At 41.6% G+C, this 15,672-nt stretch overlaps 1 protein-coding gene across 1 annotated transcript in view; it reads right to left on the bottom strand.

The window, feature by feature from the left end:
* Window positions 1–15,672, bottom strand: part of kitlga (kit ligand a) — a 33,118-nt gene that overhangs the window by 15,068 nt on the left and 2,378 nt on the right. The gene's annotated exons all lie outside the window — the stretch shown is intronic.

The raw sequence follows: 15,672 nt of genomic DNA, 5'->3' as shown, positions 1-15,672 counted from the left end.
ACTCCATGAGAGTTCATGTGCACACAACAATGTCACAGTAAACCACGTGAATAAAAATAAAGAGATCTACGGCTTCTCACAGCCGGCAGAAAGCAGCACCAAATGTAACACCAGCATCTTTTGCTACTTTCAGACCAACGCAGGTGTCATTTTATCTGTCCAGCATCCATGTTGGTTAAATAGTAAATATACCTGCACCTGTCTGAGCGCCCCCCAGTGTGTTGGTCTGAAACTGAAGAGTGTTCAGGTGCGTTATTATCTCGAGGCAGCAGGAAGCGATTCCACAATTAACCAACAAAAACCTGGTCTGAAGCCAGTGGTTCAGTATTTCAGTGTTATTCTAAGGGTGCATTATTAACAAAACATTAGAAATAAAAAGATATCAATGATTATTATTTTACATTAATCTGAACACGAACAGATCTGTTTCATCTGCAAAGAAATTTTCTTTCTAAACAGCAAATCTACCATTTATATAACGATCCACTAAGATACAATCGATCTTTGGAAGAGAAGGTACAATGACACTGGTTTACATTTTTTTCCTGTTCAGCCCTAAACACACCTGTGATTAATTAAGAGAATTAGTTCCAACAATGGAAACCACGCGCCTCACTTAGAGCTCAGATTTTCTGCTGGTAAAGTAGGGTTGGACACACCCTCAATGCAACTTGTGCTTCAGGCCGTGCGCATAGATGGTTAAAATAAAGCCTCTAGACTCAGTGGAGTTATCACACCTCCCAGCTACAACCTCGCTGAGCCATTAAACTCATTTACAGTCTGTTATTATTTCCACAAAGCGGCCGTTTCTGTTCTAGAAGACAGTGAGAAACAATAAGCTGCTCTGATGTGAAGTGGTTTTACAGCAGTTTAAAGGTGTAGCTGCCAATAACAATGTTGTGTCGAGCACCCACAGTATTTCACAAGTGTTTTCACAAGGATGGAGCGTCACACAGTACTAAAGAATGAAATCTGTGCTTATAAGTAATTTATGCAGAATCCTTAATCCATGCAACAAATTATTGGAGTTAAATGGAGGTTTTTCAAAACTTCTGTTGATGCCACAGAAAAAAGGAAAGTCTCTGTTCAAAGAACGAACCATCAGGCATCTGTAATGCCGACAGGAACCAATGGAAGTTTTAAAAGTACCAGCTAGGAGACAATATGCCTTTTTTGCAGCAGACATTTTGATATAATCAGAATTATACTAATAATATTAGGAATGGCTCTGCATGTGTTTCATCAAGTCATGCTAAATCATAAATTAAATTCTGTTATGGTTTTATTATTTACACTTTTGTTTTTGCTGCCATGACTTTTAAATCTTCTCTCAAAAAGCACAAACAATTTTAGTAAGAAGTCTGGAGCAGTGATGAGCACTTTTCAGACTTCTGGAGTGTTCAGCCACAGATTAAATTATAAAGAAGATCCACCGGGCACGAAGGGCCAATTTTCACAATAAAACACCCAGTGCAGTCTTCCAAACCTCTACCCTCCTAATAGGAGAAGGAATGTGAGCGGATGAATGTATATTTCACACTTAAAACACAGTGTTAACTTTGCAGGCTACAGCACAACATTGTAGGAAATAACCACAATAAACACAAAACGGAAAAGAGAAACTATTTGGCACAACAATCAAGGAAAAATATCGAAATTAGGATGTCAACAAAATCGTACGTCACTTGTGAAACCCTCCGAGGGGTGAACAAAAAGCGTGCAGAGAACAAAAGAAAACAGTGATGCACGCTCGACATGACAGACCCGAGGACTCCACGGGTTAGTGTTCAACCAGTCAACATTATTCTTCAACTACAGAGTCCTCTTTCATACCGATGACAGAAGCTGCTAGAAAGTGACACAAGAGCAGCTTTCATTCTCTTTTAATTGGTCCGAGCAGCCGTTCTTAGATCACAAGAGATCCAGGTGCCGGCGTGACGCTGGCAACTTTTACTGCAGTGAGTCTTTGAGAAACATGTTGGAGGAGTTGATGTTGTTGTGACATGCAGATAAATCATCCAGAGATGCTGAGCGTCAGCGTCAGATGTAATCATTATATAATCATGATGTGGGTGTCAACACGGGCAGGGTTCAGTAATCTTACACACTTTGGACCAACTACTTTTTGGTGTGAAGAAACATTTATCTCGAGGAAACAGCTCAACAAACCATCCCACTGTTCAACTGTTCTACCTGACAGCAACACGACAACATCCCACTTCCTCTTCGTCATGTTTAGAAATGCATCCTATTGGTCGACGTCAAGGAAGCAAACCACCACGTCAAGGCGAAAAAATTCAGACCTGCTCGACTTTGATGTGTGTTGTCGTTGCTGTTTTTTAATCGTTGCACTACAAGGACTGTTTTTTCGTTCATATTTCGGCCTGATGCTGGAATTTTATTAGGAATGATTAAACCTTGTCAAAATCGTGCTGAATTGGAGCCCATCTTTAGTCGTGGTAACAGATACCAACCCCACAGCTCTTCTTTCATATTTCTTAAAGTGGTCAATAAGAGCCAAGCTCCCTCGGTAGATATAATCTCAGACAGCGACTGAGTATCTTTTTACACCTGAATGAATCTTTAAAGGCCTCCTGTGGTGGTTTTGACCACTAGGAGCGCCGCGGAGCAAAGCTTTATGTTGGGTTCTTGTTGCGTTTGTAGGTTTGGACGATGAGATTCTTGCAGACTATTCTGCTGACTGATGAGCATGAATGAGGGTAAAATTCAACAACAAAAGACTGCTAGCAAACAAATATGGACGTAAACAATTTAAAGATAGAATTGGCTTTCATAGGAGGAAGGAAAAGCACTCAGGGAAACACACAACGCCTTTGAGTAAGGACACTGGATGTAAACGGAAGTTCCCACGTTGATTTGCAGGTTTGTGAGCTGATAGTTGCCATTCTTGTTACCTTTTTTAATGGAGATTAGAGCCGAGCCCAAAACTATTCAATACCCTGAATGTAAACCTGTTCTTTGGTCAATACAACCAAAGAGGTTTCACAGTGAGCGGGATAAAGAGATCACGGTGAGCTGAGCCACGTTTAATCGTCAGCACTTCAACCAGCACAACAGCACTTTGTTCTAGAGTTTATTTAAGTGAAGGTCTGAGGAGCGCGCTTCCTGCTTCCTGCTCCACCGTTACACACTGAAACTTAAACCATCCACAGTTTGGACACTCAGATCAGTATCCTGTCAAAGTTTCTACGCAATATTTGAGCATATTCATCACAAGTGTTTCCATTCATCTCTATGAAAATAACTGGATGAAACTCAGAAAAGTTGCATTTCCTTTAATATTTTCCCATTTTTTAAAGTTTGACTCTTTGTCGTGGTTTAATAAAAAATGCACGTCACCACCTGTTTATCTCGAAGTGCTTAAACTTCTAACGTTCAACCGAACACATCTGAATGAGCGTCTATTGACATTGACATTGTGATTTTAGTGAATAAAAGCTTCATAAAGTGTAGGTGCATTGTTTAACTTTAATCAGGGTTATACTATAATTGTGTAATTAAACAAATGTGTCCACTAAAACTTCCTGATCATGACAGAAGATTTAAAGTCTTCAGGACAGACTCTGCCACCCACGTTCCTCCTGTTTCTGTCTTCGATTTGAACTGAGCCACAACAGGAAGAGAGTGGAACAATGATCCATCAGCAGCAGGAAAGGCTGAAGGAAAAGCTGCATGTAAAGGGCAGATGGGATGTAATTCAATTCCAGTCAGCTTCACCAGAACCAATCGTCTTTGAATGGCAGACAGGGTCGATAAGAGAGCGTTTTCTGGGAGATTAGCAAAACACAAATGTGTGGGACGTCGTTATAAATCATGAGTTTAGGCCTCGACCTCTCCGTGTCATGAAATGATAAGAGGGAATAAAGTCAGAGATGCCCAGATACAACTACGCAGAAGGAGTTTTACAAGAAAACGTCATGTTTGTCCGACAACATCTAAAACCAATCCAGCACTTGTTTACTTTTCAAAAAAGAGCTGAAGCACATAAAAAACGCACTATTTCCTTTGAATTCTCGAGAACTAATTTGCTAAAAGTTTTATTTTAAAACATTGAGAAATGAGTTTTGATATTTCTTCCTTAGATGTACGTTGGTGTTCCACACCGACACCGACCGAGGTGCGTTGGCCTGTTGGTGTTCCTCCTGAGCGGATGTGTGGCCGGCTCGCCTCGTCACCGCCACACACCAGCTTTGAGGACAGACAGGAGGACATGTGGTTACTGGTTCCAACGTTTGTGTCTCGGATCAGGACGTTAAAATCCTCGTTTCAGCCTTTGGGGGGAAATGCTGGTTTGCATGTTGAAGAAGGGAACAGGACCATCCATCTATTAAAATTCCTGTTCAGGTTACGACAAAACACCGGGCCTGACTGTTTCATCTCTGTCACATCGATATGTGCGGTAAAGCCAGTAAAGGGTTAAAACGTTCTGCACATCTGCACTTTTTATGCTCCAAGTGGAGCAGCTGTGGTCGGCGGGCTGGTGGGAGGAGGAGGGGGGGGGGGGTCCTGGTTGCCATTTACCATTATATGTTGTTATTGCCTCTTTAAAACCAACGGTCATCACAGCAGCCTTTTTGTGGCAGTAAACACGGCAGTATTCACAGCAGGTCTTGATGAGACAGGTTCACCGCTCAGAAACATCGGCTGAAAACCTCCAGACGAGCCGCAGAAGTTCAAACCTCACCGGACCTCTCTCTGCCAAAAAGTTCTTACAGATTTCAGAAACAGCAAGCGATGACTTTTCTGCAGCATTGGTGCAGGTTTATTCTCTCCAAGGATCTTATAGTTAATCATGTGATACTGAAAACATGACCCCAAACTGATAACAGGAAATAGTATGATCAACCCTTAGTGTGCATTTAAAAAGAGCAGTTTAATGCTGTTGTTTCATTTAAGGATTAAAACATGACAATATGCATCATTTTACTTTTATCGACTGAATCAGATTATGTAATTGATGATGGCTAAACATTATAGTAAAAAAAAAAAAAAGAAAAGAAAAAAGGTGAATGGCAGGATTCTCAGATCTGGATTACCACTAAGTGTCATTAGTTGTTTCTTCGCTCCTGTCCATCCTGCAGGATGGAGGGAAAAGCATTCATGTGGTTCTGAGAGGCTGACAGATGGAATAAAGGCCAAAACTCTGAAGTGAATAGTTCGCCAAGGATTTCACACAAAGGACTCTGAATTAGTCTGCTGGCTCAGCGCCTCTTTGGCCCTGCCGGTGTGGATCTGTCTAGACGGCTGCTGGTGGACTTTGTCAAACTTTCCCCTGCCGTGGTAAACACTTTTTCTCAGGCTCCCAAATCACTATGTCAGCTCATGAGGCATGCTGCTGATAAGTTATTTATCACACTAGTGATAATTCACATCAGACTGAAAGTGGTCGTGGAGATTAAAGTTCGGTCTGTGATCGGACGTATTTCAGTGCTCGTTTGTCATTTTGATTATTTCGATATGTGACGAGAGAAAACAATGAAAAAGCACAATGAGTTGTTTATTGTATCATTCTGCGTCATCTGTTGACCTTTCAAAGAGAACAAAGCTGCATTACTTTCTACCATCTTTCAATTACAATGTGGGCTCATGAAAAACAATAAAAACAAATAAATGAAATACATTTGGGTTACTAGCGTCCATTATTTACTGCACTGCTAACATAAACACTGTATGCATCAACCATTAGTGCTGATATTGAACCAAGGCTGCTACATACTGGATGTGATACTGCTGCATATTGTACATGCTTCACTTTAAATTTCACACATACATCCTCATCTTTTTTTCTTATATTCTATATTTTGTGTAACTGGTGATCTAATATAACTAATCTGGAGCATTCCAGCACAAATCTCAGTATTGTTGTATTCCATTTTAATCATCATCTGGAACACTTGTCTGTTTGCAGTAATCCCGTATGACCCAGGAGCAGACTGACAGACTGAACATCAGTGCCAGACACTTTAAAATCCAACGTTTTTCTGGTCTTCAACCTAATTTATCGCACCACTATTCCCACGTGACAAAATTACAGGCTTCTTGCAGGTGAAGTCATTTTATCAAGAAAGTGTCCGTTTCATGCAAAAGATGATGTTTGCCTCAAGCATCCCTCTGATCATCAGCTGTTATGTTGGAGTGTTCCTCGTTAACATACGATGGAAAAAACAACGTTTCAAAGAAAACATTCGTCGCCACCATGTGTGGGATTAAATAAGTAAAGGGAACCTCACGGAGCTGCAACAACATGGACACTCTAGAAATGTTGGTATGCATTATTGCATTCGGTTGTGTCACTGCTTAATCTTGAACCCGAGAAAAGGCTGAGAACGAAGCTGATGGATATATTAAACCACATGAAAATAACTTCTTCGCAGGATATGAAGAGTACACACATTTTACTAAATGTTTCCAATAAAAACTATTAATGTAGTGATGCAGTCACAGCAAACTGTGATCCAACATTGTCTTATTGTGAGCTGTCTTATTTCAACAGAGAATCAGATGTGAACATTTTTTGGTTAAATAACAGCCGTGCAAAAACAAACACGTCTTGGTTGATAACTTTCTCAGACTCCCAACATCCAGCTCGGGCCAAACATATCAATAAACAACACGTCTTCAGTGAGGAACACGCTCCGACTTCAACTCATCACAATGTTTTTCCTGCTGACGACATGATGAAGAAAGTCACAGCTGCACTGAGAGAATCAAATTATCTCCTAAACTCACGGTGTCAGAAATAAAGTAAATGATCCTCTTTTATTCTTCTAACAGCAGAAGCAGCTGATGTCAGACCAGAAGGGTTGATCAGTCAGACCCTCCACCCTGAAGCCCCCTCGTCCCTGATTGTTAGGTGCATTACGGCTCTCTGCAGTGCGCCTGTTCTCCATCGCGGAGCTGCTGCTGAGGATGATTACCCACCATCTCATTTTCCACCGAGGCATCATTAGCTTGAGCAGACTCTCCAAACCGCAGGCCTCGTGGCCCTCTTATCCACATAATCTCATAAAAGCAGAGCACAGAGGACTTTGCATGACATGAGTCCATCATAGCAACATGCAGCCTGTTCTGTCACAGAGATGGATGCTTTATCCTAATCTTTCACCCACATCACTTGTTTTGAATTTTGCCACGAGACATTAGTTCCCATGTTTCATAATACGGATTAAAACGGGGCAGATGACGAAGGCTAAGCGGAGAAAGTACTGGGCTCATCAGGGAGTACCTCAGTCTCACATGTTAGGATTTTACATCTCAATGAATAAACTGCACAGAAAAGAGGCTTGAAAACCATGAAGATAAGCCAATAGACACGTTTTATTTATTATCTAAACATCTTGAGGTATTGAGCTAGAAAGGAGTCAAACATCAGCAGGAACACAATTCCATTCATCTTGAACAGAACTAGAATTTCTAGAACTAGAAAGCAACCGGAGCTCACTTACTTAGGTGGAAAATCAAATTAGCATCTACAAACATCCCGTTTCCCGCTGCTGGCTGCTGAGGTGCACTTATAGCCGTTAACGCTAACAAAATAAACCTCAAGGCAATGGAGGGGAGCCAGACAATTACACTGTCATATAAGAGCACACGGAGGCCTTGTCTGACAGGTCTGGGACGGTTCATGGCACCGACCGACGCAGCATCATGTGGGTTTCATCTCTGGATGAACCTGGTGATTATTGCAAATTAGAAAAACACAACACTAAATAAGTGGTGTCTCAGAATCTTTCAGATTGACTGATTTAACTTTGAAATGGCAGTTACTTCCCTCTCAGACAATAACAGCACGACGAGCGGATCAGGATGAAAACCAACTGAACTGAACAGATTTTATTCTACCTCTTTGTTCCAATACAGGTAACTAACTGTGGGTATGATTACTAATATAATAACAGTGCTTTCTTTAAACAAACTAATGACCATGAACACAAACTGGATATAAAAGAGTTCGTAGCTTCAGTTCTGTAAAATGGTTCCGATGCAGAAGTGTCTTCAGCTGCAATACCAGCGAGTGCCACTAGAGGTCGGCTCCAAAAAGCCTCCGGCTCCATAGACTCCCATTCAACTTCTCTCATCAAATCCAAAGTGAATAAAATGTGTCCATCAGTTATCTCGGTGTTGTTAGCTAAAGTCACTCCTTCTTCTTAGTTTTCTGGAGGTCCATCTGAAAATAATCCCTCATTCATTAGAAAAGAAGATTCAAGAAGACCTGTTTTTGGGGGCGTGTCTGTTTGATTGACAGGCCTGTGGTGCAGTCAGGTTACAGCTATCGGTGGGCGGGACGTAGTATCGTCAGGTTTCCAATCAGATCGGTCAGATCCACCTCAGTGATGCATCAGCAACAGAATGAATGAAATTCAGAGCAGAAATTTTATGATGACATTGACATAGAAACTGTTTTGTTTTTTTGCATCAGGCTGGTAGCCAATCAATCCACTTAATACTATAAAACAGTTATATCACTTCAAGAAATTCATTGGGATGAGACAACATGCTACAGGGAGTGCTGTGGTACTAAAACTAACAAACGCAACTGTAAACATTTTACTATTTTAAATTGATGAAGAAACAATATTTAATGTGGATCAGGCCGAACCCTCGACGGGTGCATCCTGACAAGCAAAAGGCGAAATACCTTCGGGGAACATAAATGAATGCCTTCCTGACTGCAGATCTATCTCAGATGTGATGTGAAGAGTGAGTTTGATGGGAAATTTAATAAATGACCTCACACGGATAGACGGTCTCCAGAAAAGGTCTTAAGAAACTCATTACCGACAGACACAAAGAGCATGTGGGCTGAGATAAAATACACTGTTAAAATAACAGGCCACACGGAGCTCCAGCTAACGACACACTTTCAGAGAAACTTCTCGTTAATGAGCAGTTTGTTTTGTTGGTTTGGACACTAACTATATGTTCCATAGAAAAACAGTAAACAAACAATTTAATGAGACCAGATTTTAACATGGGCCTCGGTGGAAACTAGAGCTCCCCCACTGTGTTAAACAATGGCTTTCAAAGATCAGTGGGTCCTGAATGTGGTGTCCTTTTAACCAAAAATTATCAAAGTGAGCGGCAAAAAAAAAAGAAAGCTTTTAATGGTGTAAACAAAAATAATATCGTAGCTAAGGAGACGATGGGCTACAGAGAGGAGACGGTGTCAGTGTCCGCTCACATCTTATGCCAGAAACTTCCTGTTTGATAATGAAGTCTCGGAGACTTTCTCCAACATGTGATTGAAGATTTCTGACCCGAGTCGACCTTTCTGTTGGACAGTAACTCCTTTGGTACTCTCAGAGTTGGATCCCTTCACGTATCCTGCTCCAGATCTGTTCGATCACATACAACCCCGGAGTGAACCCAGCCATAATTTACCCAAATAAATGTCTGCTTCTGCAGAGGACATGTTGACTTGAACTAATCACGTTGTCACACATTGTCCAACAGGAAATCTGATCCTGCTACTGAAGGCGGATTTGAAAAGAGGGAGGATGAAGATGAAATGCGTTTCATGACTGTGTGCTCCGTGTTGTTTTTCTTGGAGAGTCGAAGCTGTTTCATGACCTCTCGCAGCGCCTTTATGTAGCCGCGTACAATGTCAACAAACAGCGGCTTTCGTTAATATGCGCTAACTGCCAGAGGGGAATTTGGCCTGGATGACAAGGGAGACAGTTGAGTTGTGCAACTTGTGCTTTTTTATCAGATTCCCTCACGGACATCCTGCCAAGTTTTTACCTTCTCAAGTTGTCACCCTCAGCGTTGGGAAGTTCCTCCTGAATCAGTCAAACTTCACTTTAAAGGGAGATAATGAACTGTGAAACAATAAAGTTTTCATGTTGTGATACGTACGACAGTAACGGCCGGTAGTCTGACGCTAACCAGCTCACTGTGGACCAATTATTCAGATTAAATTCATCTTCCATCAAGTCACACGAGCAGCGTCGGTGCTTCTGATCTGCAGCCTGATTCTGTTACAGCAAAGTGGTCCCAGAAGAATATTTCATTAAACTGTGAAGACAATATTTGAACTCAGTTCTTTGATCCATTTAAAACAAATCTTTTCCACTTATAGCGGGTTGTTCTTCCTTTAAAATTCAGCATGAGAAAATGTTCGTGATTCTTTCTTTTTCCCACTGTTAAAAGCAAGAAAAACACATTTCTGGATGTGATGTTTTGAACTTTTAAATTCAATTTGTCCGTGGTTCAATCGATGAAGAGGCTGCCTGGAACTACTCTGATTCAAATAGATGCAGCGTTTCATTTCTGCTGCATCAGATTTGGTGTTGTAGGTCAGAGTTTTTAGAACAGGCCTATCAATGCAGACCAGGAAACTATCATGTTTTTAAATGATGTTTCAAAGTGTCTTATTCATGAAGCCGAAGCTTGTTCATGTGGCCTTACAGTTGTGGATCTGTTACTGACTGAGTTTTTTGTGTTTCTAAGACCAGTAACTCCAAAACTAACAACATTCGAAAGAGACCACAAAGTCTAAGTTTAGATTTTCTGCACATCGAGGTGAGAGTGACGTAGATTCAACCGAACCCTCAATGACTTCTGTGACGATGACTTCTGTGACGATGATTTCTGTGACGATGACTTCTGTGACGATGACTTCTGTGACGATGACTTCTGTGACGATGACTTCTGTGACGATGATTTCTGTGACGATGATTTCTCCAACGGCACCAATGACTAACACAGGTTCTACCATCAGAAAGATTTCTTCCTTGATGTTTGGCATCGCAACAACCGGAGGACAAACTGATCATGTGGAAAATGTAATTTCCAAGCTGACACATTCATAAACACGGGACAAAGTCGACCCGTCTCACCGTCCTCCAGCGACGGCTCTGAGTCAGACGGATTCACATACGATGACTTCACACTCGTATGAATATCCAGAGGTCTTTCAAGCGCAAAGGACCTTAAGCTTCTGGTAATTCTGTGAGTGTAAGGCAACAAGCCAAGCCTCATCAGGCACACACACACACACACACACACACACACACACACACACACACACACACACACACACACACACACACAACCACAGAATGACGAGTGTGCTACTTTAATCAAATGTTCCTCCCCAGAAAAGACGGACCAGTCTACAAATCATGTCACAATTCCCTTCCGATGTCTTCATCTTCACCAGATGATGCGTCTTCTATTATTCTGTGACAGCAGGCGGCAAAGAAGGGAAACTCTCCTTTTATACAGCAGATAAAACAGCAAACCAACACTCAAAATCCTGTTTGAAGGAAAGATAATGAAGCCTCAGGGGGGACATTAGCCTCAGGATCCTCAGATATCAGCTTCACATTATATCCCGTATTTTAATTTCTGGGCCAAAATGACAGCAGGAGAGTTTGAATAACATTTACAGTAACTTTCAAGAGAAAACACGTGAAGGTTAAATCTTCAGCGACCCGAGGAGACTTTGGAAGTTGTTGTGAAACCTTGTACACGAAACTTATGGAGTCAAGATGTGTTTGACTTTGCTCGATGGTCATGAATTTCAGACTTTATCCAGTTGAAGTTTTTCCAACCAAAAGCTAAGCAATGAAGTGACACCAGAAAATGTGATTTGTCATTTCGTAAATCTTCCACAAAGTAGATCCTATGAGAGTGTGGGAAAGAGAGGAAGTGATTTTAAAGAGGCCAGAGCTGGTTCACACTACGCTCTGATGTCTCTTGGCCAAAAGCAGAAACCACAGAAGAGTATTTCCATATTTTGAGGACAGAGAAGGAGCATATACAAACTTAACACTCAGGACTCACCACACTTCTAACATTAGTGGTGTCCGTCTCTTTCAGTGAGTTGAGGAAATTTAACACAGAGAAACAGAAAAGAAGGGAAACAAACTAAATATAGATGCAGAAAGTATTTTGTAAGTATTCATGCTTTCTGTCCTCCAAAGCAACTGCAGGAAACAAGTCGATATTCGAATCCAGAATCACAGACCTTGTGTCGGTGATTCATCTTAATCATCCTTTACAACAAACTGATTTTAGTGTGAGCTATAAAAGGAGTGAGGAATGAGTTTAAAATGCCCAAAGAGACCGAAACTCACCAGTGTTTCATTTGCAATGAAATAAAACCATAAAACCATGTTTGTGAAGCCAGAACCAGCTTCTTTTTTTCTCCTTGATAAATGTTCTGTTCTGCTTTTAAATCAGAAATGCTGTCTGAAAAATTTGGACGCAGAAATCTCTTCCTAATTCTGTATTTACAGTTATGATCAAGTTAAATGAAACTTCCAAAACTGATTGAGACTTGTAAATAATGCGAGGCCACTTCATTCACACATGAATCTGTAAACGGTTAATAAACTTTAACACACAGTGAACAGGCAGCGATCCAGACGTATGTTTGGACTTCGGAGGAGGGAGAAAAAAGGGGCGTCGCCGTGTTAAGTGCTGCTAATTTCCTCTGACGAACAAATCACTGCGTCTTCTGGTTCAGACTTCCTGCCAACATACAGAACAGACCCATCAGCTGAGTTCTGGTCGCGTAGAGAATCCATGCTTCCCCGCTAATGTTCACATTCACATGACACCAAGTCGTTGCACCTTTTCTTACAGAGGCGAGCCAGAACCCAAACGTTGGACTGATCCACGTCAGTCTCAGACAGCCTGCGGGAAGCTCTAACCGACAGACCTCAGCGTGTCGGAGTTCATGGATCTCACTTCTATAAACCGATTTCAAAGTGTGTTTTCTGTCTCCTGCTTGGCTTCATGAGAATATCATGACAGCGCTTCTACAATCAACTGCAGCTGGCAGTATTCTAGTAAATCACACCCAAAGACAGACAACCTGTAAGGCAGGTGAAGGTTCTACCGACGGCCCGTCTCTGCACACCGAACAACTGTTGCTGCAGAAATAAGACATGAAAGACTCAGACACGAGGCCTGGCTCTGACAGAAGAATGTCCTCTAACTGAAGCTGTTGGATTCTGCTTACTTTACAAGGCTGTCCTTTTCCAGATGAGCAAAAAGACCATTAAGACCACTGCTGCAGAGCTTTAGGACAAATTACAACTCTTCGTACCCGACGACAGTTTGGATTAAATCATGAAATATTTTCTAATTAAAAGAAACAATACTGCATCACGAGACAGCCTACTGAAGTGGTTTCTGCATCTGTTTCTCCATCATGTGACTCTTTCAAACATCTGCAAAAAATGGTGTCTTTCGTAGCCCAGTCAGGCGGGCCCAATGCTATGGAGAAGTGCACTTTTGGTGCCTCTGATCGTGTGTGGCTCCGTTTTCTGAGGAGTAATGAGTTCATCCTGTTTGGACCTCGATGGTGCAAACGAGCTGAGAGAAGTCAAGCACGTCTGCTTTTCCACAACGATGTTACCGTTGACTCTTTTACACCTCTTTTTATTCTTTTCTATAAAAATTCAGTCGGTGTAACTTTAGTGGATTTGACCGAGATGTACATTTTGAATGATTCTGGACTTTTACAGTGTTCTTGCATGAAAACTGTTTGTTATGTACTCCGAGTTATGTATTAAAATTCCTCCCAGAAGGCTTGAAGATAAATCCCACAACTAAACCAAGTTAATTTCAGTTTCACCAATAACATGTGAGCCCGAACATCTATGAACCGATTCAACTCCACACAACCTGTGGTCAGGTGGGTCAACCATCAGAACGATGAGAACAACATAACAATCAGCTGGTTTCCAGGAACCAAAAAATACAATTGTTCAAACCCATAAAACTTTATTCTAAGTTTAAATCTTAAAAAAAGAAAGCGTTTGGCGACAGCATTTCCTGTCGACTGGTGTGTCAACAGATGTTGATGCTAACACCGATATGTCATGTTTGGTGATACACGATTCAGAGGAGTTAGAATATCTGTATGTAACCATCTTCATTAACTATCAACCAAACTGTAGTCATTTTATGTGTCAAACAAGCCAGACGTACTGACTGAGTTTTGACAGTTTAATGAGTCTTTAATGCAGCTAATGACATCACAAACTGATTTTTGTGCTCCTCCGGTCTTCCTAAAAAAGGTCAAAACAAGCTATTAACATAAACTCCAGTCTGATATACCAAGTGATTAAAATATGGTGAGTCCACGACAAAAACAATTATCAGTTTTAAAAACAGACGACTAATGAAGCTTATGTGTAAGTTCAGTGAGGAAGACCTGTCCTCTCATGTTTCATCTCCATTCTCCTGCAGGTGGAAATATTTCTGTCAAATCATTCATTCATAATCTTGTCATATTTGACCAAAAATCTTCCTGCGCGTGATTTTGAGTCGACTCGTTCCTCCTCGCTGTCCTTTAAACATCATGGATTCTGCCTTTCAGACCTCCTCAGTCATCAGTCTCCCCTCACCAAACCATCTGTCCGAGGTTTTCTTCCTGTTAAACGATGGTTTTTGCTCCCAGCTGTCACTGTTGTTAAATGGTGTTCCTGTGTTTAATGTGACGTCTGGTCTCAGGGTGTCCCGTCCGATCTCACCAGACATCACTCTGAGAATTCCCCTCTCACTGAAATTATCAAAAAGATTTATGACTCAAACTGTCATTTTTTTCAATATAAATTGTTATTCCTCCTAAAGATCTCTCATAATTCATAAAAACAGACTGAACTGCTGAAACTCTGAGAGCTGGACTCACTATCACCTCGTAACGTACAAAGTGGGATTGAAAGACATCCTAAACCTTCCACATCGCCTGAACGCTGACATCCAATAATGCGTCAGTGATGGATCCTTGTAAAACAAAGATGTGCAGCCAACCGTGAGCTGTGATTAAAACATGATTCATGGGCTCCATTTGATATACAGCGCTGACAAAGGATCATTCGTCAGTAATGTGATCTGCTGACAACAGGAGAACATCAGGAACCAGAGGAAGTTTCAGGACTTCACACTCAGCTCCAGTAATGTGTCAGAAATCACCTCCGGGAGCTGAAATTCACAGATTATTAATCAGGGGAGGCGGAACCACGTTTTAATGTGTTTTTGATGTCCTACGTTACACTTCAACAGCATCATCATCATCATCATCATCATCATCATCCTCACTGTTGTGGGGGAACTGACACCCGTTTCCTTCCCTGCTGTTAATATAATCCCATTATTAACTAATGAATTCAGCTGTGATTATTGGAGAGTGTAACTCTGACACATTAACACCCTCTTTGTCACGACGCCCGCCTCCTGTGTGCTTCCATGGAACATGTGACGTAATACATCAAGTGAGGCAGAGCACACTGTCATTTATTTTCCTGCTTTCACATCTTCAACATAAAAAGAATACTTCCTTGACATCAATAACAGATGACGTGGTTTACTTCTGATGTTGCGTGCAGGTCCTCAGCGTGCTGCAACAATAAAGCAGACACAAACTGCGGGTGGATTATGCGAGCAGTCGGCCGGTGGATTTACAGGCCGTGTTGCAGCTCAGCTCTGCGTCTAAATCATCCCGGTGCCAGGAACCTTTACCTGCCGTGTGTCGCCTCCCCGGATGGAAACGTGGAACACAACCAGCGAGTCACAGATCTTCACCGAGATCTGACTCTGGGGAGCAGAAGAGTCTCGGATGTCACTTCACTTATCTGCAATCACTGCTGCTGCATTAACAGTAAATAAATCGAAGTTCCTTTCTGTGTTTGGAGG

This window comes from Embiotoca jacksoni, unplaced genomic scaffold (genome assembly GCF_022577435.1).
Source record: "Embiotoca jacksoni isolate LCO1_2020_lvr unplaced genomic scaffold, fEmbJac1.0.p SCAF_3, whole genome shotgun sequence".
NCBI classification, from domain to species: domain Eukaryota; kingdom Metazoa; phylum Chordata; class Actinopteri; family Embiotocidae; genus Embiotoca; species Embiotoca jacksoni.
The sequence above is the reverse complement of the archived record's forward strand: the minus strand, read 5'-3'. Positions and strand labels throughout refer to the sequence as shown.